Here is a 19,940-nt window from a genome sequence, read left to right as displayed (position 1 = left end):
ACATACACCACATGCATATTATGAATTTTACGGTCAAATATTTGCGCTGCCAAATGATTGCAAAAATCAACCAACAAGGTCAAGCGTCAAGCTAAACCGAGATGGGTGGGAGTGGCCACAGTGCCTCCCAGGGTGCAGTGCGTCCACAGCTGCTGTAGTAGTGCTCCATGCTGCCTTTGAGCCCAGTCCCAGGTGTACCTGACCGGGGCTGCGAGCTACAGCAGGGTCCTGACCCCACACCCAGAGCGGAGGGGCCAGTGACGGCTCAGCCGCGGTAATTGGGTCGGATGGAAAGCCCCAGAGGTGGAGATGGAGCCTGATATACAGGCCGGGCCAGGTCCCCATCACCAAGGCCACGCCCACACTGCCTACAGCGCCGTGCACGAGTCATTATGAGGCTTCTGTTAAAGCCCCAATGACCTCCTTCCTTCTCCGTCCGTCGTGATTGGGTGGTGGTTCTGTGTGCGTGTGTCCAGAACCATTCGCTTCTAAAACAGCGTAACAACCCAAAAGTCACACAACGCAGGGCCGATCGGAGCTTCCGGTCGGAACCTCGGCGTCCACTTGCCTCCTTGGGTTCGTGTATTCGGGACGCTTGTCTGTGATGAGCTCTTTCGTTCTTCAGCTCACGAACAAATTGAAAGGAGCAGTCAAGCAACGCGTTCATTTCACATCGCATTAGAAAGACGGGAGGAGACATTAATCAAAAACGTGGTACGGAAGCTAGGGCTACGTGCGTTAACTTCCAGCGTAAACACACACGGAGAGGCGTGCGTCGCTTTAAGAGCGAGTAATGAAACACAGGCCGTAATTCACATCTGCATTTGCATACCGAGCATCTGACCGAGGGGAACTTCACCCAGATCTGGCCCCGGTTCATAAAGAGCAGGTTCGGCTAAGCGCGGAAGCGGCCACGTACGTCCCTGTGCCATTCCGCTTTATTAGCGCGGCGCCGACCACGTCGTAAATGATGCTTTCAATTCCCGCAGAGTCACAAAGGAATTTACAAGGTGTGGAATACTAATGGGAAGACGGCCATAGCCGGTTACAGAAGGTCAGTAATCTGTTACAAATCTAATAGGAAGTTAACTGGAAAACGAGGCCAGGAGTAACTGGGAGGAAGCCGCTCTACACATGCCTAATGGGGCCACGCTGGGAAAGAAAAAAAAGCTTTATTAAACAGCCGAAGAATTAGATTTATGATTTAAGTCGTACATAATTTATGTGTAGTGAGCATGCAGGTGGTAGGTGCCAACACTTGGGTTTCAAATATATCCAGTCAATAAATCTTGATCAGAGCAATAAACACAACCAATAAGCACACACATACACACACAGTCCCCCACCCCCACTATGCGCACGCACACACACGCACACTAACACACACTGCCCCTATATGAAACCTGTGGGGGTTTAATCAGTGATCTGCCCCTATCAGGTCATCAAAGCCCCCCTTGGCTCCTCAGACACATTACCCAAACACAGCCAGACCCCAAATGTCATTACACTCTCATTACTGGGCCAGGCAGCGGCCTGCATCTCAAACTGCTCATTTAACCCAACAGATCCAACCGCAAGATCAGGTCTTCGATATCCTGCTGCAGACGTGGGGGGAGGGCGGGGCGGGCGTGCTGACCCTCGGTACTGGCCAGCGGTGGCGACCGCCACTGGCTGAATTAACCGGCGAGCTAAAAGAGCAGGCCGCAACCTCGTCGGTCGGCACGTACGGCGCGTGGTTGCGCTATCGGCGAAATAAGCGTGCAGCCGGAATCGCAAATGACACATTTGAAAAAACATGGCTTACCTTAATGTGTCCAAGACGCAACGGGAGGAAAAGAAAGGAAGAGAAAAAAAGAAGAGAAAAAAAGGCGATTAGGTCGTTCGCACATAACAAGAACGGCTTGCGCTCACTGCTTCAAAGTTATGAAAATATTACTAGAATAATGTGCGTGAGATCCTGATCACATGGCATAATAGAATGAGGCAGTAATACTGGACATATATGTATAACGGCGGTGCTGTTCACGGGTAGCACCTCGCCACAACTGGAGGACAACATGCTATTGATTTAACCAGCAGCTTACTGGTGCATGTGAATGGGAGAGAACTGCACACGTCTACCACAAGAACATTACAACCATCCACAAACCATAAATATATATACTCGACAATAAAAGACCAAAACAATTTGAACCAAAGGCAGAGAGAGAGAGAGAGAGAGAGAGAGATTCGCAATAAATGGGAAAACTGCCAACCTTTCACATTTCCAGCCGATCTCATCTCCATTTTTATAGTTGGCGGCAATCTGTCAGAGCCTGACCACTCTAATGAGATGCCACTTGATTTAAAGGCCAGAGAGTTGAAGGCAACAGTGTCACACAAAAGGCCCGTTCCAGTGCGCTCGGCTGTCGATGGGAATCAATGCAGTCAATACAGTTATTAATAAAGTCCACCGCATTGAAAGAGGTGAATGGAAGACATGACATTAAGCCAGATTGATCCTGCGGGAAATGGATTTCATAAAGACCTGGAACGGCATCATTACTGGGCCGACCGCGATGCCGGACCGGGAGGACAAAGAAAGGTCCTGGCGGTTCACGTTGGACAGGGACAGAGGAAGAGCCCCTACACACACAGGCGTTACTGGACATCAATACCGCGAGCACAATGGACGTCGATGTAGGTGGGAGAGGTTTGGAAGACAATGCTGCAGCTCTGAAAACATGCCAGCAATTAGCATCACTAGCGGGTGCCTGTTCTATTTCGGGGGGGTAAAAACAACTCCTGGCAAACTCATCTGCCTGCTGACTTTCACGCATGGTTCTGAGCATGGGTTCAGCAAGGTGGGCACAGATGCAGTCGGCTGGCGTGATGACATCATGAAGTAGAAGGTTAGAGGACCCGGAACACGTGTGAAGGCCACGTGGCACGCTTCTCTACACCCGGGCGAGGGTGAGGAACGTCATCGCCGTGGACCAGACTGTCCAGTACAGATGAAGAATCCATGTGGAGGGGCTCTTTATGGAGAGAGAGAGAGAGAGAGAGAGAGAGAGAGAGAGAGAGAGAGAGAGTGAGTGAGAGAGAGTGTGTGTGTATTGCTATATGACTAGACTCTCTGCATAATCCGGGTCAATCTTCCAATAAATCCCTCTGTCTTTAAATCACATTGTACTTTATTGACTACTTTGGGCTGTTCTTTCATAAGCCCAACAATAATCCATGTTGCGACACCAGGGGATTCACGCAGTCTCTCATATGCAAATCTTCCACAAAATGGCAATATCTGCCCGAGCTGGGGGCGACTTTCATTGGCCAAAACTAATTTAGCACCTAGAACACTAAATATGTATGATATAAATCATATGTCATCACGCTTTGGGTACTTTATGAGTCAGACCTATAAAATAAATCTGAAATAACCAACCCTCCTTTTTTAGCTGGTTGGTAGAACAATACTTTTCCATAAATATTGATGCGCTGCCTTTAAATATTAACACCTCTAAATATCATAATGTATAATGTTTGCTGCATCTTCTAATACACTGGTGCTTTAGAGTCAACTGAAGCTGAATACCCCCCCCACCCCCCCCCCCCCCCCCCCCCCCCCCCCCCCCCCCCCCCCCCCCCCCCCCCCCCACCCCCCACCCCCACCCCCACACACACACACACACACACACACGATTGCTGCTTCTGAGAGTCTATTTCTCACAGCAAAACAGGCAGCCAGGAATGTCTGAGACTCACAGCCAGGTGTGCACATCAGATGCAGGTTCAAGACACAATACTGATTGCCAGCAATAGAACAGACAGCTGTGTAGAGCCACATTTTACCAGCTCTTTCAAATGTCACCATTATCATCTTAGCAGCATTTCACCATTATAGCCTTCATGGGAAATACGAGCAACCTATAAACATCTCAAGCACCAAACTTCACTAGAAATCAGAACTTGCTTCAAGATTGGCATCGTATCAGTCCGTGGGCCTCAGGTTAGGTACGTCACTTCTAAGTAGCATTTCAAGTTCAGACGATTTCATGAACGTTCACTTAATCTAACATTCAAAGCACATTATAAATGTTCTCCGTGGCAGGCCTACCGATGGAGTCCACCGAGCTGGTCCGGGGGGGTGTCCCGTCCCTCTGAGCATGCGAGCGGTCCCAATGCCACTCGCTGCCGTGCGTAATGCCTCTCTCAGTCAATGCCATCCTTTGTACCTAATCACATTCTCTCCCACTTCAAAAGGCCGTTTGAAGTGTGTCGCACAGCCCTGCTGTTTAGTCCATCAGCACCCCACAGTCCCTTCCAATACGTCCCCAGGACTTCAGTTCCCCCTGACAGGCCAGATTAGTGAGCAGACACATTAGGAAATAGCCAATGAGATTAAACCAGGCCATGAAGATTGGGATTTTTTTCCTAAATTTCTGCCTTTTACTGCCGGGTTCATGTACAGCAGACTCAACTCCTCCATTCTAAACTCTTCCCACTGTAAAACTTTAAGCAGTAGGACATGTTTCCTACTAAAAGCTCCTGTGGTAATAAATCTAGTTCTGTCTCATTGGACAAAGCTGTCTTTTGTGTTTGTTTTTTTATTTTATTTACATGCTGTTTAATCTTAATTTAAATGTATTTCTAACAACATCCATCACCGTTATTTACACAGAGCTTCCTTCCCAAATCCAGTGCGGTCACACACACATCCACACGCACACACACACACACACACACACACACACACACACACACACACACACACACACACATATCCACACATACCCACCCACCCCCACACACACACACACACATTCACACATACATACATACACACACACCCACACACATGCACACACCCACCCACACACACACATCCACACAACCCCCCCCCCCCCACACACACACATATGCCATGAACTTTGAGATAATCTGTAGCTTTTGATTCTACTTGTGACTAACTGATCAGTGATAAAATATAAAGAGTGACCTCAATGCTGCACCAAAGTCTTAATTAGACGTGACGGTGAGTCCCGCAGATATGAAAACGATGGAAATGGACAGTGTTGGTATCGCTCTGCGGCTTTAATAAGCCCTAAGCTCCTCCCGCACCAGCTCCTGCATGCTAATCACTCTTTAATTAACTTGTTGACTAGGAGAGGAGAAAGGAGTTACTATCGCCCTACATTCATATATCTGGATACATGTCTGTCTTTCAGCCTGTCTCTCTCTCTCTCTCTCTCTCTCTCTCTCTCTCTCTCTCTCAGTCTCTTACACACATCCACACGCCCACACATACACACACAATTTCATTATAGTACTATTATAGTACTGCTCAGACAGGAAAAGTTTAGCAAGAAAGGTTCAGGTACTTGTGTGTGTGTGTGTGTGTGTGTGTGTGTGTGTGTGTGTGTGTGTGTGTGTGTGTGGTTTTTGCTTCTGGCCCTGACTAAGCACACAGTGCTTATGAAAATTTCAACTGGTAAAGGGTCTTCATATTTATCTATGCCTAGTTGTGCTTTTGTCAATATGCAAGACTATTAAAGTGTGAGTCTGTTATTTATTTATTTTCCGTGTGTGTGTGTGTGTGTCTGCGCGCACTCTGATAGCATCATGATGTAAGTTAGTGGCAAACTGTTTTACATGAATCTGTGCCTGTGTGCATGTGTAAGAGAGAGTGTGTGAGCCTGTTTTAAATGAGTGTGTGTATGAGTGTGTGTGTAAGATAGAGAGAGAGTGTGTGAAACTGTTTTAAATGAGAGTGTGTATGGGTGTGTGTGAGAGAGTGTGAAGCTGTTTTAAATGAGTGTGTGTATGAGTGTGTGTGAGAGTGTGTGAAGCTGTTTTAAATATGCGTGTGTGTGTGTGTGTGTGTGTGTGTGTGTGTGTGTGTGTGTGCGTGTGTGTGTGTGTATCAGCAGCAGAAGTGAAGGATGTGGGCATATTCCTTCAGCAGAGGATTTGGTGTGATGGTGCAGAGAGTGATGCTGGAGGTGTAAAAGTCTTCCTCGCCTTATCAGGAAGAACACACACACACACACACACACACACACACACACACTCACACACTCACTCAAACTTTTTTCTTTCTCTCTAATAAGTCTCTCCCTAACCCGGAGTCCCAGCCACACGGCCTGCTCTCTCTCTCCACTCCAGTGGGGTTTCTACACTGGCGTGTTGGGCTCCCAGCTGGGCTGAGCAGATAAAGCTCTGCTCTAAAGAGCCACACTCCCATGACTCCAGCTGGAAGGAGGCACTCCAGAGAAAGACAGAGGAAAAGACCACGCGGAGGAGTGGGGAGGCGTCGGCCGGCAGCGAGCACATCATAGGGGCATGGCAACGTAATTACACCTAATTTACTATATCATAATGTAATTATGTAATTGTGTGTGTGTGTGTGTGTGTGTGTGTGTGTGTGTGTGCATATATTGTACTAGAGTAGTGTTAGGTTTGCATAGTTAATGAAGTGCGTTATGAGGATTTTTTCAGATGCCTACAGCTACTGCCTTACATGAAACACTGACAGAGGAGCCTCAGCTATAGTATTAGTGCCTGGTCTTCAGAGACGGGGGGATCTGTCAGAGAATTAGGACAGAGTGAATTTTATGGATGGTGGTCATGTCTGAATATGCATACCATGCTTATATTCATAGTCATTTCAATCCTCCATCAAATCAAAAATAGCATTAGGAAAATGTAATTATATAATTAACTATTCATATTTATCCCCCTGCCTGATTGTTCAGTTCTGGGAGACATTGTTCAATATGATGATGTGAAAACCTTGAATTGCTTGCAGTAATGTTCTTATTTTTCCTTCTGTCTTTAATTACTCATTATTACTTAATCATTTATTTAGCATTCAGCAGTAAACAGAATAATCAGATCTCCCTGCAGATAAATAAATATATACATGAACAGACGTATAAGACGGTTCGTTTGAATCGCTTTCTCCGTTTACACGTGAGCTGAATCTCACGCCCCGTTTCGATTTCCCCTCAAAAGCGTTTTTGTGCTTTGTTCAGTGGGACTAATGTATATTGATCAGACCTTGGCCTGGAGTTCAGGCAGCAATCACGCATCATACGAGCCGCTCGTCCGTCTAAACACGATCCCTCGCATGGTACCAACCCTCACGCCATGCGGGGCAACGCCAGGGGCGGGAGTCGTTGTCACGGATACCCTCTTCAAAGGGTATCAAAGCATCCGATGCTAAGTTCAGGTGCTTGCCCGTAGCTACAACTGTGTTCTGATTTAATTGCATTAATAATATATATGAACAGTCCTGCTCTTCATCTTATTTGAAATGTGTAACTGTGCTTAGCAGACAAAGTCAGGATGTACATCTTTTTCCGTTTTAAAATAGGACGCGAGTGAGTCACCCAAAGCGTAATTAAAGGTTTCGTTACTCTCCTTAATGTTAAAATCAAGCATCGGAGGATCTTACAAGTCGTCTCCATACAAATTAACAACTGAGGTCAATGACATAACAGAAACCAGGGTCCACTCATCTTTTCCAGTAGGGTAAACAGAGTGCTGTAATTTTTCGACTTCTTCAGCTGCGCTGTGGTGCAGACATGTCAGGCCTTTTCCACTGGTGGTGTCAAGGCGGCCCCTCTTATTCAAAAGCCGAGATGCTGCAGAAGCCACGCCCATACACCACAGTCACCACGCCCCCATATGTCACTGCGGTCATACTGACAGTGGCTACACCCTCTCGGCCTTCCCTTAGACTAGAGAAATTCGATCAGACCTTACACTCTTCCTCATCACCAGGTGTCTGGAGGGATCATGAGATCAGACGTCTGCCCAGAAAGCTCCAAAATCTGTAAGTCTCCAAACAGCTGTCTCATAAATCAAGTGATCTGATATAAAAATGTAAAAAAAATAAAAAATAAAACGACAATCGTCTCTAGCGACCCCAGCACGCCGTTCACCATTAACGCTTTTCAGGGGGAGAGGCTGACGCTAACGAGTGTGAAAAATCAAAGGAGGCACCGCGGATCTCCGAGGGCCGTGTGGACTGGAATGAAGGGATTTTACTGAGATCTGCCCCGCCTCCAGGGGGCGTGGTCCAGGGGGCGTGGGAGAGAGCACCAGCATCAGCGCCGGCTTATACCGGCTCCCCGCAGACACACGCGTGACAAACCAAATCTCCAGCACGCTGTCTCTTCATCTCTGAAGAATGTAACTGTCTTCCCGTCGACCTGGCCCAGGAACACACGTGCTTCTTCAGAGAGCAACATCTCAGAATCCTCCCTGCTCGGACAGACGCGTCAGACGTTAGCTTGTTTAATTCACCGCCGAATTTCAAGACCTGTTCGTGTCTTGAAAAGTAGTTTTCAGGAGCGAGATCCACAAAGGTGATTCGCTGGGTTAGTACCTGCAGAGAAATGAGACCTTCTGGAGAAGACAATGTTCCCGGTGCCTGCAGACGCCATGTGTGCACGGTGCCTGTACAGTGGGAATCAGCACTAAAACATGTTCAACTGGAGTGACGGTCCTGTCGCTCGTGACAGAAACACCCCTCGGCTTTGGATTCCAATAAAACAGGTTGAAAGTAAAACAAAACAACGTGGAGCCCGCAGACTAGAGTCCGGACGCCAGTAGTGAGTGAGTGACCCAAACCGAACACGGGACACGGGACAAAGCCCAGCTAATGGAACATCTGCCCGTGGACGGCGCCCCGCACGGCACGGCGGAGAGCCCCAGAGCCCCTGCAGGGAGAGTTCTCCCCACAATCCGGCTGGCCTTCATTAGCCTTACCAAATCGCACTCGCAATTAGTGCCGTCGGTCCGCTCCATATGTGTCAGTGGAATAATTAATCTGGGGCAGGTCCCGCGGTTTCGCTCACCCCGCCACACACTCCCCTCCACCACCTCCCCACGCCGTCTGGACCGCAGCCCGGGCTGGGCGGGGTGGAGGCCCAACTCCGTCACCTGAGGAGCAGGCGGCTAATTGAGCAGCTGTAGAGGAACAGGCAGGTCAGTGAGGAGGATGGGATTAGACAGCCGTGTGACACCGGGGCCGCTTCTGGAGAGCGGCGCGGAAACCCAGGAACGCAAACGCAAAGCCGTCCAGACTCAGTAAGAGGACGAGACGTTCTCAGGAAGAAACCGCGATGCTGCTGCTCGTCTACGAAAATGTTTCTGCAATTCGACAAAAACAAGAACAACAACAAGGCCTCACCAGATGAAAGTGTACAGTTTGGCTTTAGACGGGGGGGCGGAGAAACAGAAGTGGCGGGAAACTGTTGGAGCACACAGAGCTGCAGTAAGAGAAGCTTTTCATCTCGATCAGCCAGCGGAGATACACCAGAGGCTGACCAGAGGCTGACCAGCAGCTGGACGACTGGCCACTCATCTGTGAAGTGTGCAGGGTATGTGGACAGCTGAAGACAGCCCGGGAGACGTGTTCTTCTTCTGTGTGAGTAAAATATGGTACGTTACCATCCGTAACAGGCACCGCATCACAGATATCGTCACAAAAATAAATAAATAAATAAATAAACTACAGCACACACACACAAAACACTTTTGTTTCAGAGCACGAGTGCGAGACACATGGCCATGTTAGGGGAAAAAGAGAGAGCATTTCCATTAGATGCTAAACAAACACCGAGGCCTTGCAAATGAATCCTAAATGAGAAATAGAGTTTACAGCAGAGCCATCTGGCATGACCGGGCGCTGCTGAAATGACCCATAAATTAGGCCAGCGATATAATTGAAAGCAACGTGCACGTGGGCAGGTGAAGGAGTTCTCTCACTTTCTAACTCACTGTTAGTAGTGTTATCTACTGCACTTTATAAATGGACCCAGTCTGATCCCCGTTGAAAGGATTCTAGTAGAACTGAGTAAAACTCGAGCAGAACACCCTGTTTCTTTATTTTATCATTTGTGAAATCACTGAGTCATGGTAAGGGACCACAATTTTACCAAAAGACTCTAGCATCTCAAATAAATACAAACTATATAGTGGAAACAAATGCGGAGTTAACGGAGGGCGTGGCCTGAGGAAACAAAGGCGGAGTTTATGGGGGCGTGGCCTGAGGAAAGTGAACACACAGAAGCTCTGTGTGCACATGGCAAGTTTCAGGCAGCAGGATGCTTAATTCAGAGATCCTGAAAGAGAGAGAAAGAGAGTGAGAAGGAGAGGGAGAGAGAGAGGGTGAGAGAGGGAGAGGGTGGATCAAAGTCGTGCTCAATTATGTACTCAGGGCACAATGAATGAGGGAAAGAAATTCTGCCATGAATATTAAACCACATCATGAAACAAATTCATTTTGCAGACCACAATAAAAAAAACAGCAATGCAATACAGTTTAACAACATTATGATGGATGCCTGCCACTAACACACTGAACACATGTCCAGGCTAATCCAGTCGGGCTCCCCATTATGCCACAAGTGCGTAATGCCACAACATGGTTTCTTTTAAGGCTGTGAGCCATGGTCTACTGTCCAACTGTAACAATTCTCTACTATACAAATAGCAAGAATGCAATCACACACACACACACACACACACACACACGCACACGCACACGCACACAATGCTTGTGTGTTTCTATCTAGAGTTCCCTGGGGCGGTGCTTTTGCACCCTGCGGTAATGTACTGGTGCAAAAGCAATATTAAAACTGGGAAGCAGCTGGTATCCATATTTGCCACAGGAACAGAGCCATGACACCCATAAAACTATAAACACACACACACGCACGCATACACACACACACACACACACACACACACACACACACTATACGAGTACAGAAAGAGCTCCCTCTCCAAAGGCTATTAGTTTAACATGCAAAACAAATCCACACCAACTCCAACTCACCACGGGTACACTCTGAACTTCTGCGCACATATGCATGTGCGTGTGTGTGGCGTGAGTCGTGCGAGGGGTCTGAGGACGAGGGAGCGTGCACGTGGCTTATCCTGAGCGTGCACACGCATCCATGCGCATATTCACATATTGTATATGTGTGAGACTCTAATTGGCAAGCTGCTTAATGACAGTTTACACAGTGAGGATAAATACGGGCGTGGAGGGCGTGGGGGGGGGGGGGGGGGGCGGAGGAGGGCACGAGCGCCCGCCGGGCTCCACAGCCAGGAGCAGGAGGAGGAGGCGATGGTCCAGGAGCGGCGTGCAGGAGAGCGTGGTCGCGACGTCTGCCCCACACCTCTCTCACTTCTGCTGACTATCACACAGGCTGCACCACCCCCTCTCAATCTGGACCAGCTACCCCTTCAAGATCTACCCACCCCCCCCCCCCCCCCCCCCAACAACGCCGATCTGGACCGCCCCCTCCAAATCTGGCCACACCTCTGCTCTCGCTTTCGGCCAATTACAGGTTTGCCAATGAGCGGACGAAGCAGGCCAGTGAGCGCATCAGAGGAAGAGCAGAGAGAGGCTAACGCTCCGCAGTTCTGTGCTAGCTCTGACGCTAACGCCATGCTAACGCCACGCTAACGCCATGCTAACGCCACGCTAACGCCATGCTAACGCCACGCTAACGCCATGCTAACGCCAGGTTAATGCCACGCTAACGCCATGCTAACGCCATGCTAACGCCACGCTAATGCCACGCTAACGCCATGCTAACGCCAGGTTAATGCCACGCTAACGCCACGCTAACACCAGGTTACATTCCTCAGGGAGGCAAGACTGGGGGGTAGGACCAAAACACCAACGACAACAACAAAACACCCGCAAAATGCTAAAACTGATGAGTAGAACATGAACGTGAGGCAAAGTTCAGAACACGATTGTGGTTTTACAGAAGCAGATTAACGACAAAGCAAATACGAGGCGTCCAAAGACAGGACACAGGACAGTGTCTGTGGACTGCAGAGACAGTGGACTGAATGGAAGAGTGTCCTCTATATGGAAGAGTGTCCTCTATATGCACCAAAGACAGGACAGAGGACAGAGCGGTCTGTGTGGGAATGTAAGGGACAGTCCATCTGCTCTGCTGAATTATTAACACACCATTAAAATTTCATCTGCACTAAATGTCTCCCATTTCTTAATTATGAAACTTTGGGCTTCCCTGTTTCCCCAGACAGTCGAGTTTAGTTTTCATTATGCCGTGCAGATCCTTCACAAAGACACCCAGACTAGCGCTTGTTAGGCACACGTGGGAGAGGAACCAGTGCTGAAGTGACAAGAAGCCAATAATCACGTCAGAAAAGGGTTTCATCATGGATCAAACAGTAAAAATCGACAGTCACTGTCACCTTGATTTCTAAACAATAGCAGTCACTGTTTCCTGTGTCGAGTCATTGTGAAACAAACAAATAAAAAAACCCATTTAAATCATAAAACCTCAAAACAACCCCAGAAACTGATTACAAATGACAACAATGTGACAATATAACATAACAAAATATAGTAAATAAGTACATTTATTTAAAATCGTATTTAATTTACAATCTTTTCTTCATCATTCCTCTAAACACATGAAAGCTAATCTGGAATTCCAGTTTGTAACAGACTCAACAATCTTGAGCTCAAACTATACTGAAGTGCTGCCCCCTTCTGCCAGATGAGAGAAAAACATTCACATTATTCATACACTGTCCACTGAGACCCGTTACTTCAGCTGACAGAGCCACAATGCCCCTGAGCTCCACAGCTAGTCATCTGTTGAAAGGCACTTCCATACGGCTAGCCGGGCCTGGCTAAAGAGGCCTGTGTTGACCAGTTACGTTTCGAGAGGTTTAGAAGATTACCAAAACAAAGACAAATCAAACAAATAATAATAATTAAAAAAAGATGGGAATAGAAAAGGAAAGAAACCTCACAAAGACACACTCTCTCTTTCACTCTCTTTCTTGTAGCATCAATCAAAATGGCTGCTGCAGTAGGAGGAGTTAATGGCATTATTTGTCATGCCAGCAGAAGGCTTTTGGCTGTGACACCCATTAGCAGTGATGTCTTTATCAGGGGAAAGTGACAGAAGCCCAGCAAGGCCCTTCTTCCATGTGGAACACGGCCAGCCAATTAAGTGCCAGCGTTCTGCCTTCGACCAACGGCATAACGAGGGACAGCTTGCTGCATTAGCCTAGCCACACTTGTGTGAAGGCTAATCACGCTAGCGTGGTCCAGAGAACATGTTAGCTGTTAGCATAAAAGAGAGTCCTCAAAAAACAAAGAAATCTCATCAATAGTCTGTTAGCGTGTTTTATTACCTCTGTCACTGCAGTGATGTCTAAACTGAAAGAAAAATCAGCTAAATTTAATAAATTGAATTTCAACGTTTAAATGATTCGATTCAGTTGGGTGCATGTGGTCTTGTTCAGTATAGCCTATTCAGTAGATACTCGTTCCTTTCCAATGTACTGTTCACGAGATGAAACCATGCTAAGCATTACAAGCACACATGAAAAACAAGCGGGGATGTTTGGGGAAAACATATATATATATATTTGAGCAAAAAATGAGATTCCCAGGAATGTGTGCTGAAGAGAGAGAGGGGGGGGGGGGAGAGAGAGAGAGACACACGCACACAGAGATTGCTTTGCCTCTAGCACCCTGGGATTCCGTTTCATCACATGTATGGACATCAATTTGTTTAGTTTTACTGGGGGTGGGGTTAGAAACTAATGAGAGGAACATGTAGTGTGGGGGACTACAGAGAAGCTGGAATTGGCCATCCACTTATGACTCAACTGCAAACAAAAGAATTCATTCATTTGTCTAAAGAGAGCATTTCCATAGAGATCGCCTGAGGGTGAGGAATAAGAAGATGGCCGACAGGAGAATGGTACACTTAATCCTGTTACCACAAGAGAAAGACAGAGAGAGGGAAGGAGAGAGAGAAAAAAAGAGAGAGAGGGGGATTGCTCTATAAGCCTTGACGCTTTCCCTTCTAGCTAAAGACCTGCTTGCTTTGACATTTAAATGCTTCAACATCTAAAGCCTATGTATCTGACATCCGTCGATAACTGTGCCGCACACTTCTGCCTGTGTAACGTTATGTTCTTCTCCTCGGAAGCTGTTTTAGCTCCAGCACATAAATTAACAGGCACCATTAGTGATACCACAATGGTGGGAATGTCAGAATCGGTCGCCTCATTAATCCGGTTACTTCCGGAACCACCCTGCCGTGGTGCTGCAGAGAGCCCAGAAGATCCGGCACAAGGACGCTGGCATTTTACCGGGCAGCTTCTGCCGGTATGAAGAAGATCCAGGTACAGCAGCACCGGGGGTTCAGCTAATTAACTTCCCATCTAGTTGTCATTAGACAACTGCTAGTTGTTGCAATTAGGATAATCAAGCTTAAATGGTAAAATATCCCAGTTATTATATTGATGTAAATGCTGAAAAAATGCACATCGTTATATTATATTGAGACTGAAACAATGTTGGGGGGCGGGGGGTGGGGGAGACAGACAGACAGGCTGATTGATAGACAGGTGTAAGACATGGCATCATGCGTTCTCTATGCTAAGCTCCGCCCTTGTGGTAAAGACCCAGCTCTGTGGGGGGGGGGGGGGGGGGGGGGGGGGGGGGATCCAACGTGAAGCATGGCACATCTTGAAAAGAGGTGTCACTTTCTCTCACTTACAGCCGAAGTCATCATTTCACCCACTGTAACAACATGCATTTTACGTTTCACTAGGAAAGAAAAGCCCTTTACAAAAGGTTATTGAAATGTCAGTGTGTGCACAAGATTAGACCGTCATTTCCTAGAACAATGGAAGCGGGTTAATTAATGCTCCATTTTGCTGTCCAGGCTATAATACATACGGCTCCGCAGACACAAACTACTCCGTAAATCCAGCACTCCTACAACAACATCTGCATAATGACGGCCTGTTTACTCTTGCTTTATTTCGCCCTCTCCCCTGGCTGTATTATTTATAATTGCCTATATTTGCACTTACAGCAGATAGATCGCGGGGGCCAGACCATTAGTTGATAATGTGCCTGGCATTTTTCACTGTTACTCATCTCCAGATAGTGTTTGCATGACATCTGGCCTGAACGATGGTGTGTTCCACAGTTGTGTGTGTATTTCTGTGTGTGCACGGATGTTGGTGGGGGGTGTGTGTGTGTGTGGGGGGGGGGGGGGGGGGGGGGGGGCGTGATCATGGGTGTTGTAAACAACACGTTTCTCCACGTGTTGCTCTGTGACTTTAGCCCCAAACATCATTCTGATCCCACACCTCCCGAGGAAACAGCGGTGGTAATATCACTCTTCTGTTTACTTTTTTATGACCGTATATTGGCGTGTCCTGCTGGATATTAAAGCACTGGGTATTGGCCAATGATTGATTCCCTATCCATGCTCATTATTTACATTAGCACCCCAATTACTCAGCACGGCTACAGCCCCAGGGCTCAGTATAATTCTCACGCCCAGGAATATCCTCGGCCCACTAGGGCTAATGTAATCTGTGTGTTTCCAAACAAATGACACATGATACACCAAATGTCCCCCCCCCTCTCTCTCTCTCCTATTCCCTCTCTCATAACAGGCCTGGAAGGAAAGACAGAATGAATTTCCCCTAATATCCGATGTGCCATTTACACAGTTTGAGTGTTTGGAGAAAGGACACGAGATTAGGTTAACGCCGTCTCCCGTGCGATCTGATGCGTTTAGGCTCATTATCTGAAGGACTGGAACGCAAGCAGGCAGTGCTGAAACCTGCGTGTGAGTGTGTGTGTGTGTGTGCGTGCGTTTGTGCACGTGGGTGTGTGTCTGCGCTGTTGTTTGTCGGCAGCGTACACATCCATTCCTTTGCAGGGCAAACAGAAGCAGCACGGTTCTATGGCCCCACCCTGTGGCCTGCCTCTGCCTCTCATCCGTTCACTCTGTCTTTCCCTCCGTTCCTCTCCCTCTCTAAGGCAGCCTGCGTGTCGTTCTCTCCACAAAGAAAATGGCTCGTCCTGACTCCAACGCCTCTCTTGCACAGTAAGATTTATTGACCACGGCAAAGAGAATATTTCACCGTAATACACACGGGCTAATATTCCAGCACAGAGACACCGTATTAAGGCCAGGCATGAACACACAGGGTTGGTTCCAACCCTCACTAATCAATCATGGGAATATAGGCGGTGTTACTGCTCACAAAGCCCCAGCTCGTCCCTATTACCACCACAAATCATACATTACATACCCTTTACAGTACTCTTTCCTACACTCATAAGACTAAAATTCCCCTGTCAGGAGATTAGTCTTGAGAGAGAACGGGTGCTGATATCCCTTAAGGGAAAATATCGGAGTTCTGTCGGGAATGCAGGCAGGAAAACCACACAGAGGAATCGTGGGGAGAGAGTCGGCGTGTATCCGCAGAGCGACTCAGCAGATAAATATCCCAATGTGAATGATATACGAGATTCCATGAATAAAATTACGTTTAGTGTCTAGCAAAACATATTTGAAGGTGCCGTGAAATAAAAGGTGACGAATGCGTTCTGGAGACACGCTTCGCTCACAGAGCGCCGTCTCACCACCGACGCGAACAGCCACGTGACCGTAACTTTGCTTTGGCGGGGACAGGATCGCAGGCCTTGCCTCAGATTCGGCATTCGCGTTCCCTTTAAGAAATCGAGTCCTCGGGTACGCGTGTTCACCGAGAAGAAATCAGCGCAGGGATGGAGGGGGCCCGGTTCATGAAAGGTTTTACGGCCGTGCCTGTCGAGTCTATCGCCATTAAAAAATAGGAATCAGCGCCATACCGTAAGTTTGTAGTGCAATTATTTAAAATTTATTTTGATTAAAAAAGAATGTTATGTTTCACAAAATGTTAGCTGTGCTGGGTTTATTTTCTCAACACTGTGTGACATAAAACGAAAGACTATAATTAGCAACATAATGTGTTGCATTTAATTTACAGAGTAAGCTTATTGTTGCAAAACTTACTGAATAAATGAAGCAGACTGTACAATATTTTGTACTTTTCAAAAAGTGGTGGGTGCTTGTTACGCAGAGACAAAGAGTAATGTAAGACAAAGATGAAAAGAAAAAACTACATGAAACAAGATCAGACCACAGCAGATCAGATGAGATCAGACCACACCAGAACTGAAACAATGGAGAAGGTGCAGAAAGTGGAAATTCTTGGATTCGCCCCAAACCAGAATGACGAGACGCTTTAAGAGGTCCATTAGCTGTGGCTGGGGTCTGAGAAGAAGAGGTTGATGCCGGTAGTTCATTTGAAGGTTCACAGGCTTCAACAGCACAGTAGGTGGAGTCTAAACCTAAGTGTCTAAACCTAAGTGTCTAAACCTGAGGAGTTCATCTTGTTTGACAGAAAAGGGCCTCCTCTATGCCATGAAAATGGCTAGTACACTAAGACAGTAACTGGAAAGCCGGCGATGATCATACACTGTACAGGTTATCAGGAATGAAAATGCAAAGGAAGGCATTTAACTTTCAGGGAGCAGGTGAGTGCGTTTCTGAACTTAGAAACGGTCTCTAGAAGTGAATGTGATGCTGTGATATTATGTGTTATTACATGCAATATTATTCTGTAGTACCTACTGGCAAAACACAAACAAACACACACACACACACACACACACACACACACACACACACACACACACACACACACACACACACACACACACACACACACACACAGAGTTTTAGGGGGCAGCTAGTCATGCCTGTCTCTCAGGCCGATGTTAATATGGCAAGCAATGCTAAGCCCTTAAAGGACCTAAGAAGCTTATAAAATAAGGAGGAAATAAACTTCACCAGCAGTTCAGAAGCCTTTTAAATCCTAAAGAGTTTGATGCACAGACCACCATGTACCTTCCCCACAGACGAAGAGGCTTCCAGATGCTTCCACTGCAATTTGATGTGCTCTAGGTGTTACTGCCCTTGCGTAATTAAACTATTGTCAAAAATGTCTTGTTATTTCTTTACTTTAATAATATTATGTGGCAAGAACATGCAGGAAACGTGTGATCACAAATCACATTCAAATCTAACCTGCCATTACACATTTTCATTCTGTGTAAGAAGCAAGTTGATACCAAAATAAGCTGCTAATTGCATTTGCCAATCCATTATAATGGCTTTCGCTTTCCAAGTCAAATGCTTGTTGGGTTTGGGACAGCAAGCTTCCAAAATTAATGGAGTTGAACAGCATATCGATAAGCACACACACACACACACACACACACACACACACACACACACACACACACACACATAAGGCTTATGGGAAGAGAAAGAGGACTTTGGAAAGTCTGTGATCAAGGATGGCATAATCTTTGATCAGAATGATTCAGTTAACACATCAAAAACAAGCTCATCTCTGTGTCCCTCAGACTCTTGCTGGTTCACATTCTCTACGCAGCGTTCAGCACAGACGTGAGTCGGCAATAGAAGTCACAGATACACCTGATACTATTCAGCGGTTTCAATCAAACCAAAACAACAAACTGTTGTCCTCGAGCAACACAACACACCAGTGTGATGAGGCACTCACAGGAGTTTTGGTCGATAACAACAAAATCACGGAAGACGGAAACATCCCTCTAGAGCATCCAAGGTCTTGTCCAAATCCATTGTCATCTAATACCAAGAAGACTCTAGAAAGGAATGTTTTCTGGAGATAAAACTTGCTTTACATGGCAGCCATTTTAGAATGGATAAGGTAAAGAAGTCAAGGCTCTGGATCTGGTCCATTAAGGTACAAATGTAACAAGCAAACGTGGGAGCAGTGACAGCGGTGACGTCTGTGGGCCAGGGAGTGGCATCTGTGTTATTTCTAGACCTTCTTCTGAAGCGAACATCCTCCTCTCCGTAAGCCCATGCCTTTAGCTCACCCTCCCCTCTTCTCCGACACCTCACCCTCTAAATCACAACAATAATCCCTTCAAAAATCTCTGGCTCAATTACAGCGTTCTGGAGAGCAGGATTAGAGTAGGAGATGGTAGTGAGGCAGACTACTGGTCTGATAGGAGGAGGGGGAGGAGAGGAGGAGGGAGGAGAAGAGGAGAGGAAGAGAGGAGGAGAGGAGGGGGAGGAGGGGAGGACAGGGGAGGAGAAGAGGAGAGCAAGAGGGGGAGACGGGAGGAGAGGAGGAAAGGGAGAGAGAGGAGGAGAGGGGAAGAGAGATAGAGAGGGGAGAAGAGGAAGAGGGAGAGGGGAGAGAGGAGGAGAGGAAAAAAGAGGAGGAGAAGAGGGGGAGAGGGGAGGAGAGGATGAGGGGGAGGAGAGGGGAGGAATGGAGACTTGCACAGTGGTGGCGGGTAAAATCTCAAATAGTCTGTCAATGGTTGACAGCGCAACCAAGCGTGTAGAGCCAAGCTTACTGAGCTTTGTGTGTGTGTGTGTGTGTGTGTGTGTGTGTGTGTGTGTGTGTGTGTGTGTGTGTGTGCACGCGTGCGTTTAGATGTATCAGAGGAAGAGGAGGAGGAGGAGGGGTGTCGAAGGATCAGAACAAATCTAGTTCTGGACTTTTGACTATGGCGCTTTCAGCAGGGACGGCTGGCGTGGGGACAGAGAGACGGGTGAGACGTGGACAGAGGGTCAAGATTCCTGCTGCTTGAGAGGATGACAGACTTCAATGGGAGAAGAATTGAGAGGGGTGGTGAGGCGCAGAGCTTAGAGGCAATGACCCAGAAGGGCTTAACTGTTTCCTGACTCAGTGAGAGGACAAACAGAAAAAGAAAGCTCTCTCTTTTACAAACACACACACACACACACACACACACACACACACACACACACACACACACACATGCTGATGTTTGAGGGGTGCAGGCAGAATGTTGAGGTGCAATCAGCCCCTCATCAGAAAGCGTTGTCGGCCTCCGCTGAAGACCCCCATTCTGACTGACCACACGGCCAGCAGCACAAGTGACAAATCTCTGCTTAGCAAGCAGGCCGGGTTTGGACCGAGCCCCCCGCCACTTAGCGTGAGATGTTTGTACAAGCAGCGTCAGGACGACAGCACACGGCCAAATACCACAACAC

The 19,940-nt window shown here is 47.3% G+C and overlaps 1 protein-coding gene across 1 annotated transcript in view; it reads right to left on the bottom strand.

Moving 5' to 3' along the window:
* The window catches only part of LOC143501242 (tyrosine-protein phosphatase Lar-like), a gene marked incomplete at its 3' end in the record, with an annotated part of 180,319 nt that overhangs the window by 49,892 nt on the left and 110,487 nt on the right, over positions 1 to 19,940 (bottom strand). The gene's annotated exons all lie outside the window — the stretch shown is intronic.

This window comes from Brachyhypopomus gauderio, unplaced genomic scaffold (genome assembly GCF_052324685.1).
Source record: "Brachyhypopomus gauderio isolate BG-103 unplaced genomic scaffold, BGAUD_0.2 sc164, whole genome shotgun sequence".
NCBI lineage: Eukaryota > Metazoa > Chordata > Actinopteri > Gymnotiformes > Hypopomidae > Brachyhypopomus > Brachyhypopomus gauderio.
Note: the sequence above shows the minus strand (reverse complement) of the source record. Positions and strands in the feature narration are given on the sequence as shown.